This window comes from Macrobrachium rosenbergii, chromosome 36 (assembly GCF_040412425.1).
Source record: "Macrobrachium rosenbergii isolate ZJJX-2024 chromosome 36, ASM4041242v1, whole genome shotgun sequence".
NCBI lineage: Eukaryota > Metazoa > Arthropoda > Malacostraca > Decapoda > Palaemonidae > Macrobrachium > Macrobrachium rosenbergii.
The window spans coordinates 6,435,097-6,452,103 of NC_089776.1; the positions used below are offsets into that span (position 1 = coordinate 6,435,097).

General features: G+C 39.4%; 2 protein-coding genes across 2 annotated transcripts in view; one reads left to right on the top strand and one right to left on the bottom strand.

The window, feature by feature from the left end:
* Positions 1 to 17,007, bottom strand: part of LOC136856578 (RING finger protein 17-like) — a 122,303-nt gene that overhangs the window by 74,678 nt on the left and 30,618 nt on the right. The window lies entirely within an intron of this gene.
* The window catches only part of LOC136856537 (mucin-2-like), a 33,759-nt gene that overhangs the window by 12,627 nt on the left and 4,125 nt on the right, over positions 1 to 17,007 (top strand). The gene's annotated exons all lie outside the window — the stretch shown is intronic.

Sequence of the window (17,007 nt, forward strand, 5' to 3'; positions counted from 1 at the left end):
GGATGGAACCCACACAGAAATGTTACCTGTTCATCCAGAATCAGCCAGCTATCTTGACTCATTCCAACAATTCTGGGATGAAATCTTTAGCTCTCCAAAGAATCTGAGGGTCTTTGACAAACATACTGACTAAGATCATTCTTATTTTCTACCCTTATCAAGTAAATCTGACTGGGGTGGACCACAGAAATGCTACCATTCAAGTCCAGAACCAGCCAGCTAGCGACCTGACTCATTCCAACAATTCTGGGATGAAATTTTAGCTCTCCAAAGGATCTGGGGGAAAGTCTTTGACAAACATACTAAGATAATTCTTATTTTCTACCCTTATCAGGTAAATATGATTGAGGGGGGGAAAGGGAACCCACAGAAATGCTACCCTTTAAATCCAGAACCAACAAGCTATATGACTCATTCCAACATTTCTTAGCCCTCCACAGCATCTGGGGGAAAGTTTTTGACAAACATATTGACTAAGATAATTCTTAGTTTTCCCCTTATCGGCTAAAACTGATTGGGCAGGGCGGGACCCACAGAAATGCTACCCTTTAAATCCAGAAACTAGTCAGTTTCCCGGCTCATTCCAACAATTCTGGGATGGAATTTTAGCTCTCCAAAGAATATGGAGGCAAGGCTTTACCAAACATTTTAGAACAAATGTAAAAAAAAAAAAAAAAAAAAACGACAATTTTAGAGGTTCCATCTCGCCAAGTTTTTACTCTTAATACACACACACACACACACATACAAAGACACTTCCTCACCTTCCAGTTTCCCAGCCACAAACGCGATTTGGCCAAATCTTGCAGGGGAAACCGCAGATTAAGTTAAAAAGTAATTAACTCCAAATCTTGCTGGGGAAACCGCAGGTTAAGTTAAAAAGTAATTAACTGCTGGTATCCCACATAATTACACTTAACCGAAAGAACAATTTAATGTAATGATATTCGAAACCTTGGCTACAACATTACAGGAACCGCACGAGATCACAGAACCCTTACAGTTTCAGCTGTAACAAACAACACAGAAGTTGATACAACAAATGAAGGGTAACCCTTTGTTATTATTATTATTATTATTATTATTATTATTATTATTATTATTATTCAGAAGATAAACCCTATCCATACAGAACAAGCCCACTGAAGGGGCCACTGACTTGAAATTCTTCAAGCTTCCATAGAATATTATGGTGTTCATTAGGAAGTAGTAAGAGGATGCAAAAAAAAAAATAATAAATAAAAAATAGATAAAAATGTATTAAAATGGAAGGAGAATAGCATTAGGGTAGTAATGCATGGCATCTTCGCTTGAACTTTCGAAGTTCCAACTGCTCGACACCCGAAGAAACTTCGGCGCAATGGAGTTTTCTGAACAGCCACGGTCCATGAAACTTAAAGCCGCAGCGATGAAACTTTCAACCACGGCCCGGTGGTGGCCTGTGTTGTTGGCACCTATGGCGGGGCCAGATGCACGATTATGGCAAAATTTAACCTTAAATAAAATAAAAACTAGTGACGCTAGAGGGCTGCAATTTGGTATGGTTGATGATTGGAGGGTGGATGATCAACATACCAATTTGCAGCCCTCTAGCCTCAGTAGTTTTCAAGATCTGAGGGCGGACAGAGGCACGCTGTAGACTCTTAAGTAATGCCTACAGTGCACCGCATGAGTTACTCTGACGGCACTTCGTCCAACGCAGCTACGGGCAGAATGTTGGAAGATAGAACCCTGTTACTGCCAACAGTACGCCGGGAAGACTGTTGGAAATTCCCTCACTGTGAATGTGAGCATTTATGTAATAAATTTCATTCTTGTATGAATATATGACAATTTTCATAAATAAGAATTCTGGCTGTATTTTACCCTAACATTTGAAAACATTCTGAGATCTTGAGAGAGAGAGAGAGAGAGAGAGAGAGAGAGAGAGAGAGAGAGAGAGAGAGAGAGAGAGAGTAGCAACAAGCGGTAGTTGATTGGTTCATCATATATTTAAAGAAATTTTGAGAGAGAGAGAGAGAGAGAGAGAGAGAGAGAGAGAGAGAGAGAGAGAGAGAGAGAGAGAATTATATACACCCATTTCTATATTGTGTGGTCGACAAATTACATTATTAGCCTATACGATATCTTCGTGCGGCCGTCTACTCTACACTTACCAAACGGTGTTTAGTACTAGCACCTGGGAGCAGGCGAGGCGTAGGCATAAACCAAAAGTACTAGCACGCTCATTTCATCTTTTGAAGAAGGATAGTACTACCCAGGTATAACTTTGAAAGCTTCTGACCTATAAGTCAATTTTCTAAACACTCAATGGAGACTATACACTATAGGCTGCTGTGGAAGCCAAACTCAATCCAGAACTGGAAAGTCTAATAAAAAATAATCTAGAAAAATGTAATTAAAAAAAAAAAAGGTATTTCTAGACCGATTACAAGAAGAACAGGATTTAGCATCGAAAATATCAAGGCAATTCCCAACACTTTGGTTTAATAATACCCTAAATAACTTTCTAAGCTCGTCTAAGAGATATCACATAATTACATTCCCGCATTTCCATTAAAAAAATATGTATAGGCCTATTCACATCAAAAATGACTATATGTAAAAAGCTGATTTCACGTATAGATTGATGTACAGACTGGGCATACATGCCAAGCACTGGGGCAACTAAGGCCATTCAACGCTGAAACGGAAACTAAAATGTCTGAAAGGTGTAACAAGAGAAAAACCTCAAAGCAATTGCACCATGAATCAATTATTAGCAGAGGGTTGAGGAAAGTAAGATGGAAGAAAGAGAATATGAACGGAGGTACAGCAAAAGGAATGAAAGCAGTTGCAGCAAAAACCCTTAAGTAATGCCTACATTGCACCACATGGGGTGCAACTGAAGGCTCTAGCCACCCCCAACGGGGTACGAGTTGATTTGCAACAAACTCCCTTCGTAATACATGAGTCTAGTTTTCTGTGATTCCGCCAAGTACCGTTTTCTTTGTACCGGACACTGAACTTCAAATAGATCTTGGATAAGTAAATAAATGACTTAACTTCTTCCAAGTAAATCTTTGAACTCTAAACAGCTTTTATTTATAGGTTCCAAGTCTCTGCATCGATTCTTCGTTAGGATTATTTTATAACCCGAAAAGGGGAAATCTTGTACGAAAAACAGTAGAATAAAAGTTACCATATACTAAGATGTTTTCTTTTATTTTTATCCCGAGATGTGGAGACGAAACAGATTAGATGGTATATTACAGACGAGTGATATTGTATATACCATACATTCATACATACATAGACACATGTATATATTATACACACACATATATACATTATATAATTATAAAATACACAACAAGGCGACGAAGGCCAACTATGAGCTGTTAAAATATAGCATAGAATATACAGTAGAATTTAGGTCAAAGGCCAAGCGCTGGAACTTATGATGATGAGGTCATTCAGCGCTGAAACGGAAATTGGCAGTAAGAAGGTTTTTGCAAGGTGTAACAGAATTACTTATACTATATATGTGTGGCTACATCACAAGAAATCGAGAGAGAGAGAGAGAGAGAGAGAGAGAGAGAGAGAGAGAGAGAGAGAGAGAGAGAGAGAGAGAGAGAGAGAGTTCCCTACTCTGGCTCTATTGTGAGAGAATCATCTGAAGAAGGCTGAATGGTCCATCAGTATTCAGACTGAACTTTTACGCAAGTATTACGCCATGTGAACGCTTATACAACACTGAATCAGTAACCCAGTGAAAAGATTTGGGTAACCTGTTGACCAACCCTTAAATGTGAGATGAGAAAATTTATGCCTTCATAACTCGCTGAGCCCTTGCAATGTGACACAATAAATTACCAAAACCTGCGCTTCTTCAAGGCCCTTTTCGCCAAGAGAGATTGCCTGTGACGATACCTGACACGATTATGTCTAGACATGATTGGAACTTCAGAAGTTCAAGCGACAATGCAATGCATTACTGCCCTAATACTATTCTTCTTGCATTCTGATACATTTTTATCTATTCATCTATTAATTTTTTCTTTTTTAATTAGTGTCTTCTTTTTCTGTATTTCCCTTTACTTCCTCTTACTTCTTCCTAATGAACACCAAAATATTCTTTGGAAGCTTCTTGAATTTCAAGTCAATGGCCCCTTGGGTGGGCTTGTTCCATATGAACAGGTTTCATCTACTGACTAATGATAATAATAATATAACTTTTAATTATCTCTTGCATCACTTTCCTTACTTGGCTTGTATCACTTCAGACTGCTGAGCTGTGAAATGTCTAGATATATCTGGCTTTTCACGAGTACCTTTGTGATTTGCCAAAGGTCAGACATATTCTGTTCAAGCACCGTTGCATCACAGAAGACTGTACTGATACGGCTGTACTACAGTGTGTCTCTGTCACTGGCTGTGACTGTACAGGATGTCTGTCTCTCAGTAGCTGTGACGAATATTTGAATCGAATAGAATATAGAATTTTGGCCAAAGGCCAAGCACTGGGACCTATGTTGATGAGGTCATTCAGCGCTGAAACGAAAATTGACAGTGAAGAATGTTTGAAAGGTGTAACAGCTGCACTATGGGTCAAGTGTTAGGAAGACAGACAATATGAATGGAGGTGCAGTAAACGAAAAGGGGTTGTGAAAGCTAGGGGCCATGGAACGGACGCTGCAAAGAACCTTCAGTCATGCCTACGGTGCACCGCATGAGGTGCACTGCCGGCACTACTCCCCTCCAAAAATATAAACATTACTAACATAGGCCATCGTATAATAATCCTTGACAGTAAAAACCTTTGGTCAAATATTGCGACTCTGATGAGGCCAATAAAGGTACTTGAATGTTAAAATGATAAAAAAAAAATCATTCACTTTTAAAGACACCAATACTGTAGTTTAACATCTCTCTCATAAAACTGAGAAAGAAAAAAAAAAGAAAAAGAAACACGCAGCGCAATAAAACAATGTCCATAACCTTCACTTAATAACTGAGCTAAGGGCATAGAAACCACAGTGTTGCCATAACGTGTGCAAAGGGTAAACCACAACAGGGGCCCTAAAGCATTTTCCCCTAGATATAACCGAGTACCGAGACCTTTCCCTGAGAAAAAGCGGGACGCCTTATCTTAAAAACTAGCCATAGAGTTTTCTTAAAAATAACCTCATTATGTTTCCCACACCCAAATTACTGCAAAGAACTGAACTTACCTGACCTGAACTGACCCAACCTAACCTAGGGGCATGGCCAAAAAAACCGGGCCTGGTGCAATATTATCATACATCTCAGGAATCTACGCCCCCTAAGGGGCTAGTACTTTTGTGTATGCGCAAGCAACGGCGCTACAATATACGATTACTATTCAATGCATACATTCATTTGGACAAAATGATCACTGAACATTCATACACCAAAATAGCGAATGTGGAAATATGATATAATAATTTACTTACGTTTCTGTTTATTTATTTATTTGTTAATTTATCTGTTTTTCTCATAACTGATCTCTCGTCTTTCTGTATTCCCCTTTACCTATGTTACTTCTTCCTAATGAACGCCATAATATTCTTTGGAACCTTCTTGAATTTCAAGTCAATGGCCCCTTTGATGGTGGGCTTGTTCCACATGAATAGGGTTCATAGGAATGAAGGACCTCTGGAACTTTGGAGTAGTTCGACAGCGAGGCAAAACATTTACTGCATATTGGTGCTTCTGCTGTTCGGCGAATCTGGTTGTTCTCGGCAGGAAAGTGGGATCTGGGATCAATTTACTGTTTAAATTCTGTAACCTCTTCGCCAAGGCAATAAAGGTTTAATATATTATAGAGGAATAGGAATATAAGCTTTAGGCGAAAGGCCAAGCGATTGGACCTATGAGGCCATTCAGCGCTGAAACGAAAATTTAGAGAGAAGGGTTTGAAAGGTGTAACAGGAGGAAAACATCGCAGTTGCACCATGAAACAACTGTTAGGAGAGGGTGGATAGCAAGATGGAAGAAAGAGGATATGAATGGAGGTACAGCAAATGGAATGAAAGGGGTTGTCAGCTTGAGCCAGGGAAGGGACGCTTCAGAGAACCTAAAGTAAAATATATAACCTTTGTCCCCACCTGGAAAATTAATCAAATAGTAAGGACGGTGTTTTTTTGCTAACATTCTAGACATGGCTACAATGATATATATGAGGCATTCCTTTCTCCTCCTGTAATATTTTCTGCCCTGAAATGGAAGAGTATCTGCAAAAATACAAAACAGAAAAATGGTAGATACTGCAGTTTTCCCTTGCCTTACTACTGATCTTGCAGATACTGCAAACGGGACCCCCTAAATAAAGCACTGAACAATCATTCTGAAACTGCAGTAACTTGTGTATTGGTGCTTCACGAGCCCAATGGGTGGCATATCTCAATTTCGAAAAAGTGCAGTACTGAGAAAAATGGTAGATACTGCAGTTTTCCCTTGCCTTACCACTGATTTTGCAGATACTGCAAACGGGACCCCCTAAATAAAGCACTGGACAATCATTCTGAAACTACAGTAACTTGTGTATTAGTGTTTTACGACCCCAATAGGGGGCATATCTCAATTTCGAAAATTTTGCAGATAATGCAGTTCTCCATTTTGGGGCAGTTTAGGCCTCTGTTCTAAAGAGAATTTCTCATCCTCCTACTTGGCTACACAGCACCTAACACGTCATTACGTCGACATTCAATAAAGAAAGTATTTTAGGCGAGTGTCTGTTCGTTGCAGATGGCGAGGTAAGTGATTCTCTCCCAATTCTTCATTTCTCCCAAAAGAATTTCCGCTTTTGTAAGTAGCGACAAATGTCTGTTTCGACTATTCCTCTTATTGTTGCTTTCTTTTACTGTTACAACAAGACTGAGTCCGGCCGTGGCAACAAGACAGAAAACAAGTCGAGTTTTTCTGTACAGCCGCCTGGTGGTCTCGGTATAATGCTGCCTGAGCCGCGACCCATGAATCTTTAACCACGGCCAGGTGGTGGCCTGTTATCGTTACCAGATGCACTATCATGGCTAACTTTAACCTAAAATAAAATAAAAACTACCGAGGCTAGAAGGCTGCAATTTGGTATGTTTGATGACTGGAGGGTGGATGATCAACATACCAATTTTCAGCCCTCTGGCCTCAGTATTTTATTTAAGGTTAAATTAGCCATAATCGTGCATCTGGCAACGATATAGGACAGGCCACCACTGGGCCGTGGTTAAGGTTTTCTTTTACAACGGGAGTGCCAACAGGAAGAATCCTCTAACTATTTACATATGAAATTCCAATCAATTTCATCCTACGAATATTGAATACTGACTGAATATAGAGTTTGGGCCAAATGCCAGGCACTGGGACCTATGAGGTCACTCAGCGCTGGAAAGGAAATTGAGAGTGGGTAGGTCTGACAGGTGTAACAGGAGGAAAACATCGCAGTTGCACTGTGAAATGCTTGTTAGGAGAGGATGGATAGCAAGATGGAAGAAAAATAACATGAATGGAGGTACAGTAAAATCATTGAAAGACGTTGCAGCGGGGGGCCCAAGGGAGGGACGCTGGAAAGAACCTTGAGTAATGCCTACAGTGTACCGCGTGAGGTGCACTGACGGCACTAACCCCCTACGGGGTCCCACGAACATTAATCACAACAAAAACTGCCTAACTGTCAAAAGATGGCCGACGAGGTGAACAAAACAATCCCCTCCAAAAATGAAAGACGACGGGGTAAACAAAACAATCCCCTCCAAAAATTAAAGACGACGGGGAAAACAATCCCCTCCAAAAATGAAAGACGACGGGGTAAACAAAACAATCCCCTCCAAAAATTAAAGACGACGGGGTAAACAAAAAAATGAAAGACGACGGGGTCAAAACAATCCTCAAAAATGAAAGACGACGGGGGTAAACAAAACAATCCCCTCCAAAAATGAAAGACGACGGGGTAAACAAAACAATCCCCTCCAAAAATGAAAGACGACGGGGTAAACAAAACAATCCCCTCCAAAAATGAAAGACGACGGGGTAAACAAAACAATCCCCTCCAAAAATGAAAGACGACGGGGTAAACAAAACAATCCCCTCCAAAAATTTAAGACGACGGGGTAAACACAACAATCCCCTCCAAAAACGAAAGACGACGGGGGTAAACAAAACAATCCCCTCCAAACAATGCAAGACAACGGGGTGAACAAAACAATCCCTTCTAAACAACGAAAGAAAGTTTCCAGAAATATCTAATCTATCTTTTCCTCGTTAGGCAGACCGCACACCCCGTCGGCTTTGGAAAGCAGAGGAAAGTAAAACTGACGAATTGGAAAACTGGACCTTACCGTCTGTTACTGAGGGAAAAAAGAATAATAAAGCCTTTTAGCACCGGTGGGTGGGGGAGGCCTTTTAGCACGGGAGATAAAAAAAAACTTTTAGCACCGAAAAAAAAGGGGGCCTTTTAGCATAAAAAAAAACAAAAAAAGTTTTTTAGCACCGAAAAAAACGGCCCTTTAGCACCGTAGATACAGCAAAAACTTTTAGCACAGGAGAAAAAAAAAAAAAGCCTTTTAGCACCGAAAAAAAAAAGCCTTTTATCACCGAAAAAAAAAAAAAAAAACAGCCTTTTAGCGCCGAAGAGAAAAAAAGTCTTTTAGCACCCAAGGAAAAAATCTTTTAGCATTTCAGATGGAAAAAAAAGCCTTTTAGCACCAAAGAGGTAAAAAAAAAAAGACCTAAGACAGACGACGAGACGAAAGAAAAACCTTAGTCTTAAGTCAAAGGCCAGAATGTATTGCCTAGCCGGAGGGCGGGGTTTATACTCTATCAGTAATTATTGCCGAAGGCGTTATATATAATGTCAGCACAACCACCATGGGGAGAGAGAGAGAGAGAGAGAGAGAGAGAGAATATACACAATCATACAATATGTAATATATATATATACATATATATATATATATATATATATATATATATATATATATATATATATATATATATATATATATATATATATAATAATGTAATTAAACAAGCATAGACACAAATATATATTTAATATATATATTATGAGTAAAAAAATAAATAATAAAAAGTTTTATAAATAGAAGATACATATATATAATTCTGAGTTGCACCGAGTATAGTCACTGACCAAGGAAATATTTTAATCATAAAAAAAATTACGATTAAAGATAAAAAAAAACTAAACAAAAAATCTACAAACTTCAAAAGACCCATTCACTCAAACACGGCGGTGCGGATGTGTAGCACTTAAGAAAAAAAAAAAAAAAGGTCACACTCTAAACTATGCTGTTCTTGACCTTTGAAACAAGCATTGTGGCCCTTCTAATCCTGCCGAATTTCGCCAGAAGCTCAGAATGATCTTGGGTTCATCATCCTCTAAATCAATATTAAATATTTCACCTATAGAAAAATAGGTGGTTAGAGAATAGAATATAGAATTTAGGCCAAAAGCCAAGCGCTGGGACCTATGACACTGAGGTCATTTAGCGCTGAAACGGAAATTGAGAGAAAAGGCTTGAAAGGTGTAACCTTTTGCAGTTGCACTGTGAATCAATCGTTAGGAGAGGGGGTGGGGGAAAGTAAGGTGGCAGAGGGAATATCAACGGGGGTATGGTAAAAAGAAAGGGGGTCGCAGCTAGGGGCCGAAGGGACGCAAACTGGGAGAACGGAATGTCTGAAAGGTGTAACAGGAGGAAAACCTTTGCAGATGCACCGTGAATTAATTGTTAGAAGAGGCTGGAAAGTAAGACAAGAATAAAGAGAATTCTAATGGAAGTTAAGCAAAGACGAATGAAAGGGGTAGCAGCTATGGGCCCTGAGGGACGCCGAAAAGAAAAAAAAAAATAAATAAGAGACAGAGGAGACTAAAAACCACACCTATCTTTCCATACGACGACGACGACGACGCCGAATCGGAACGCTCCAGAAAGTGAAAGAAAGATAATCTTAGGCGTAGCGGAGGAATGTATTATAAACCAAGGGACGTCTCCGCCGCCGCCGCCGCCGCCGCCGCCGCCGCTGCCGTCGGCCGGACGAACCAGTTTTTTGCTTGTGGGCTAGGCGAAAGTATAAAGGATGGTGAAGGTGGCTTTTGTAGTCAGTGTGGATTCTTGCTAGCAGTTGGCTGGATAACGAGGGAGGGAGAGAGAGAGAGAGAGAGAGAGTTATTTGCCACGCCCGAAAAACCTCCCGATAGTTATTTTCTGCTAGACATTACCTGCGACCGCGCCATTTCACATCGGGTAAGTAGATACAGGAGTGAAATGAAATGGAAATGATAAGCAAGGATGATAACGAGCGAGTTGTCCGGATAAATTAATAGTTGAGTGATTGTACGCATATTCGAGAGCTTGCAAGCGAGGCTGCAACTGGGCTGTGCGTCAAATTGCTGAGTAAGCAGATCTGTATACCACGTGCGTAGATGGTTACACTGTGTGTACTGATTATGTGTGTGTGTGTGTGTATATATATATATATATATATATATATATATATATATATATATATATATATATATATATATATATATATATATATACACGCATATATATATTCTCCCTCCCTCCAAATCCTAATCCTATCAAATAATCATATCCTCTCTCTAATCATCCTATATTTTTCTCCTAATCATAGCCTCTCACCCAATCCTATATCCTCCCATCCAGTCCTAATCCTATTCTCCCCTAATCCTAATCATATCCTCCCTTCTAATCCTATGCATATCATCACTCCTAATCTTATCCTAATCCTACCATCCCTCCCAATCCTAATACTGTCCTCCCTCCTAATTCTAATCCAATCCTCCCTCCTAATCCTACTCTTATCCTCTCTCGTAATCCTAATGTTGTCTCCCTCCTAATTCTAATACCATCCTCCCTCCTAATCCTATTCTCCCACCTGATTCTAATCCTATCATTCATCCTAACCATAATCCTCCCACCTGATCCTGATCTTATGCTCCCACCTAATCCTAATACTAATACTACCCTACCTCCTTATCCTAATCATATCCTCCCACCTGATCCTAATCTTATCATTCCGCCTAATACTAATCATATCCTTCCACCTGATCCTAATCATATCCTACCCTCCCTCCTTACCCAAACCTTATCCTCCCTCCGAATTCTGATCCGATCCTCCATCCTAATCCTGATCCTATCTTCCCTCCTAACCCTATCCTCGCTCCTAATCCTAATCTTATCCTCCCTCCTAATCCTAATCCTATCATCCAAAACTCAATTACATTACACAAACTGAAATATACCACCCAATAACGTCGTCTCCTAGTTCGAAAAAAAATCCAAGCCACTAAGTTCTCCTGAAAATAACCGGAGCTCTATTTTAAAGCAGTGGTTCTCAACCTGGGGGGCGCGCCCCTCTTGGTAGGACGCCAGAATTTCCAATGGGGAGGTTCGAGCCCTTGGGAAAACATTAAAAATTCTCTGATTATACTGGTTATTCTCTTGACAAGAGTCGCTCAGAAGCAGTGTCAAGTATCTCACTAATTCATTCCCAGGAGAATGAAAACACCCTCACTCTCTTTCTATTTTTTATTTCCTTTAAATCTGGGAGGGAATTTTACTCATAGAAGGAAGGAAGGGGGGGGCGTGGAGGGAAGGATCACTCGGGAAACGATTGAATACAAAAATAAAAAAAAAGAATCACTAAATCAAAGCAGGTGCTCTTCGTGGCCTCTGAAAACCGCAGAACGTACGCAACGATTCCTGAGAGAGAGAGAGAGAGAGAGAGAGAGAGAGAGAGAGAGAGAGAGAGAGAGAGAGAGAGAGATTACGAATTACTAAAACCCGTGGACCAATCACGATGCACAGCCGCTACAGCGTATAATCAAGGCCACCGGAAATCGATCTATCATTCGGTGGTCTCGGTATAACGCTGTATGAGCCGCGGCCCATGAAACTCACACCAGGCCGTGGTGGCCTGTGTTGTTGAGTTGTCAACAGCACGATTACGGCTAATTTCAACCTTAAATAAAATCAAAATTCCTGAGGCTACAGGGCTGCAATTTGGTGTGTTTGATGACTGGAGGGTGGATGATCAACATACTAATTTGCAGCCCTCTAGCCTCAGCAGTTTTTAAGATCTGAGGGCGGACAAGAAAAAGTGCGGACGGCCAGACAAAGCCGACACAATAGTTTTCTTTTACAGAAAAAAACTAATGAATGGAAGGAGGAAGTTTGCAAGTTCTTCACCGAAGATTGACGCATGAGAATCGGAAAAAACTGACAATACGAAGATTCTAGAAAAAAAAACATCGATTCCACTATAAAAAAAAAAAAAATAGAACAATGGCTTCCAACGAAAATTGTATTAATGAAAGTACGTATAACCTTGCACGGGTGATGGACTGTTTCTTTTCAGTGGGTAGCAATGTTGTTTCATCTCTGCCGTCCAAAAAAACAAAATGGCAAAATAATCCACATTAAACTGAACTTTCGTCTGATTAAGTGAAAAACATCTAAGAAATTTGAGCCGTTTCCAGTAATTATTATTATTATTATTATTATTATTATTATTATTATTATTATTATTATTATTATTACCCATTCATATGGAAGAAGCCCACCTCAGGTGCCAATGACTTGAAATTCAGCCTTCCAAAAAATAGTGTTTATTCACTATTATTATTATTATTATTATTATTATTATTATTATTATTATTATTATCATTTCATCAGAAAGGAAAATTGACAGAAAAAGGCTTGACAGGTGCAACAGGAAGAAAACCTCAAAGCAGTTGCACTATGAAGTAATTGTTAGGAGAGAGTGGATGGCAAGGAAAAAAGAGAATATGAATGGAGGTACAGTAAAAGGAATGAACGGCGCTACCCCCTACGGGGATCATCCTTCAAAAAAAAAAAAAAAAAAAGAGAGAGATTTCATCATCCTTTAAAAAATAATGCAGTCATTACTTGATCCCCAAATTCGAGACCGCTAACCTGTCACTACCTAAAAACAGGTTTGGTCACCTGCAATTGGAGAGAGAGAGAGAGAGAGAGAGAGAGAGAGAGAGAGAGAGAGAGAGAGAGAGAGAGTATACAATTTAGGCCAAAGGATAAGTGCTGGGAGCTACGAGGCCATTCAGCGCTGAACGGAAAATTGAGAGCAAAAGGTTTGAAAGGTGTAACAGGACGAAAACCTTTACAGTTGCACTATGAACCAACTGTTAGAAGACGGTTGAAAGTACGTGAATGGAGGTACAGTCAAAGGAACTACTGTAACTAAAGGAGTTGTAGCAGCAGTTAGAGGCCTGCCTAAGGAAGAGACGCTACAAAGAACCTCAAGCAATGCCTCCAAATGCACAACAAAAGCAAAACTAGTATGGCCCTCTGCAAACATCCAAATTGACTCAGACTGCCACCTGGAGGAACTTTCGCTACCTCTGGGAAAACGTCCAATTCCTCAGTCCTCCTCCTCCTCCTCCTCCTACTCGTCTTGTTCAAAGGTCTTGGAATAGAAAGTTCAGGTCAGTGAAACTTCAGAAACTAGAATTTTTAACGAGGCCGATTATCTTCACTTGAACTTACTATTATTATACTCGCTAGCATACCAGTATCTACCTATTGATGAATTTATTTTTTCTTTTTTAGTGAGTGAGATCTCTTCTTCTTCTGAATAATAATAATAATAATAATAATAATAATAATAATAATAATATCCTTCTGTTACTTTCGAATGAACACCATGATAATCTTTGGAAGCTTGAATTTCAAGTCAGTGGCCCCTTTGGTGGGCTTATTCCATAAGAATGGGGTTCTTCATTCTCTGAATAATAATAATAATAATAATAATAATAATAATAATAATAATAATAATAATAATAATACTAATAATCTGTTACTTTCGAATGAACACCATAATAATCTTTGGAAGCTTGAATAAAGTCAATGGCCCTGTGGTTGAATGAATAGGGTTCTTTCTCAATAATAATAATAATAATAATAATAATAATAATTTATTGAACTTATTGTGGGTCTGTGGTATATCTTTCCGTCTTTCCTTGAATCTTCAGCTGAAAACCCTTATGGACAGAGAGAGTCAACAGACTTGTATGAAACCAAGAGGGCTTCAAAAGAAAATCAACTGCAGATAGAGGCAAGTCAAAAGAAAAAGGTGATAAATAAATATATATCAACAAACAGAAAATACAACAGATGCACCTGCATTCAGAAGACGTCAGCATATAGCAGGAACGAACTTAAATAAATTTGAGGGAACGGAAAATAAAACCGGATTAATTTGCTGCTCGCTTCAACGTTTGCACACCAGAAGACTCCACAATTGCCCCAGGCAAACTGTTCCACATTACAGTTGTATGAGTTGAGTTCAATGCAGAATTTATGCCAAAGGCCAAGCACTGGGACCTATGAGGTCATTCGGCGCTGGAATGGAAATTGACAGTAGAGGGTTTGAAAGGTGTAACAGGAGGAAAACCTCAAAGCAGTTGCACTATGAAACAACTATTAGGAGAGGGTTTAGCGTAATACGAATGGAGGTACAGTAAAAGGAACGAAAGGGGTTGTAGCAACTAGGGGCCCAGGGAAGGCACGCTGCAAAGAACCTTCAAGTAATGCCTACAGTGAGCCGCATACGGTGCACTGACGGCACTAACCCCCCCCCAAAGGGGGTAGCACGTTTTATGCAACAAATATAATGAACTTACTTGAAGTCTATGCCACAAGTTTACATTAAGAATTGGCAAAATAAACCTGACTGGTGATAAAACTCTAACAAAAAGTTTGAAATGAGTTAGCAAACGGATGTGTCTGAATGTAATAATAACTGATATATACATATATATATATCATATCATACATACATACATAAATTATATATAAACAGGAATATAGAGTCGCACTTATTATGGTCTATTGTAACTTGTTGGTGGACTGTTGTGAGACTGAAAGTCTCCCACGTACTTGCAGCTAAAAAAAATGGCCTGTCAGGGGAAAGGGATTTTAATGTAGATGTGCTGGTTTAAACAGCTGACATCAAGCTGTCAACTTTGAATACCTGTGAGAAAATGATGGAAACCTTTTATTTTTTTTTTAATGTGAGATTCGTGAAATCATTGGGACAACTCTGCTTTCTATTAAAAACAAGTGAAAAATGAGTCGAAGTTTCTTCGGCGCAATCGACTTTTCTGTACTGCCACTACAGCGTATAATCAAGGCCACCGAGAATGGATCTATCTTTCGGTGGTCTCGGTATAATGCTGTATGAGCCGCGGGCCATGATACTTTAACCGCGGCCCGGTGGTGGCCTGTCCTATAGCGTTGCCAGATGCACGATTATGGCTAACTTTAACCTTCAATAAAATAAAACTACTGAGGCTAGAGGGCTGCAATTTGGTATGTTTGATGAGTGGAAGGTGGATGATCAACATACCAATTTGCAGCCCTCTAGCCTCAGGAGTTTTTAAGATCTGTGGGCGGAGAGAAAGAAGGTTTGAAAGGTTTAACAGGAGGAAAACCTCAAAGCAGTTGCACTATGAATCAATTGTTAGGAGAGGGTGGATAGCAAGATGGAAGATCGAATATGGACGGAGTTACAATAAAAGGAATGAAAGGGGTTGCAGCTAGGAACCCTCTGGGTGAGGGGGGGGATACTTCAAAGCGGAGTAATGGCACGGTAGGTTGAGCTGGTCAGGGCAGCTGTCGCTCTCATGAATCATAAGTTGTACTGCAACATTTCACTTGTAATCCCACCTGTTGATGGGATCTTTGCTTTCTTTAACATCTGAATTATTCTTCTTGCATTCTTCAATCACACAGACATAAATACATACACATATACATATATACATACGTGCATACATACATATATAAACATACACATGCATCGTTTGTGAATGCAACTTGAGAAAAGGCTGACTTCTAACAAAAATCCCTTAAAAGGAACTGGCACATATTTAAATAAAAATATATGACCATTTCTCAGACATCTTCCTCTCTTGTTTTTTTGCAGCTGACTCTGTAACTGGTGTCATAAAAGAGTGAGAGAAGATGATGAAGAAGCTGACTGGATGCAGACTGCTGCTTCTTCTGCTGTTCGTGCAGCTGGGTGAGTTTCACTTTATTTATACAGCACAGCATCTCTACGCGTAAGAGTACACTTACACTGGCCCTTCAGACCTCAGACCTCTGGACTGTGGAACAGCCTCCCTACTGGAACTTCTTCAGAAGTTCAAGCGAAGACGCGAGGCATTACTGCCCTAATGCTGTTCTCATTGTAGTTTAATCATTTATTCACATTTTTATTTATTTATTGATTTGTTAATTTATCTGTTTTTCTAATGTCTGATCTTTTTCAGTATTATTCCTTTACCTTCTGTTACTTCTTTCGAATGAACACCGTAATATTCTTTGGAAGCTTCAAGAATTTCAAGTCAGTGGCCCCTTTGGTGGGCTTGTTCCAGATGAATAATAATAATAATAATAATAATAATAATAATAAACACTACACTCTTTCGAAGCTTGAGTTTCAAGTCAGTGGCCCCTGTGGTGGGCTTGTTCCTGTCACTGTTTCTTATCTAAACAAACAAAAAAATTGGTGGAATTATGAGCCAATGTATTTGTGACAAGTGCAAACCCACTGCTCTGGTCACTTTCAAAACTGGTTTAGAATCAGCATTCATTATTGAACAGTTAAATTAAAATTACCTAAAAAGATTAAAGCTAATGACAAGAAATTCTTAGAAAATTACATACAATGAACACTGAGATTCAGGCACCTTTCAACACAAGATATATCTCACGATTTGGTCTTTAATGACAGGGAGGTAGAAAGTCGTTATCTCATTTTGTTTATGATTTCCCCATGACACAATACCTATACGATTCGAAGCGATTACATCATTTGCCAGGAAAATCAGAGCAATTACGTTATTTACCAGGAAAATCAGAGCAATTACGTTATTTACCAGGAAAATCAGAGCAACTACATTATTTTGTCACGAAAATCGACCCA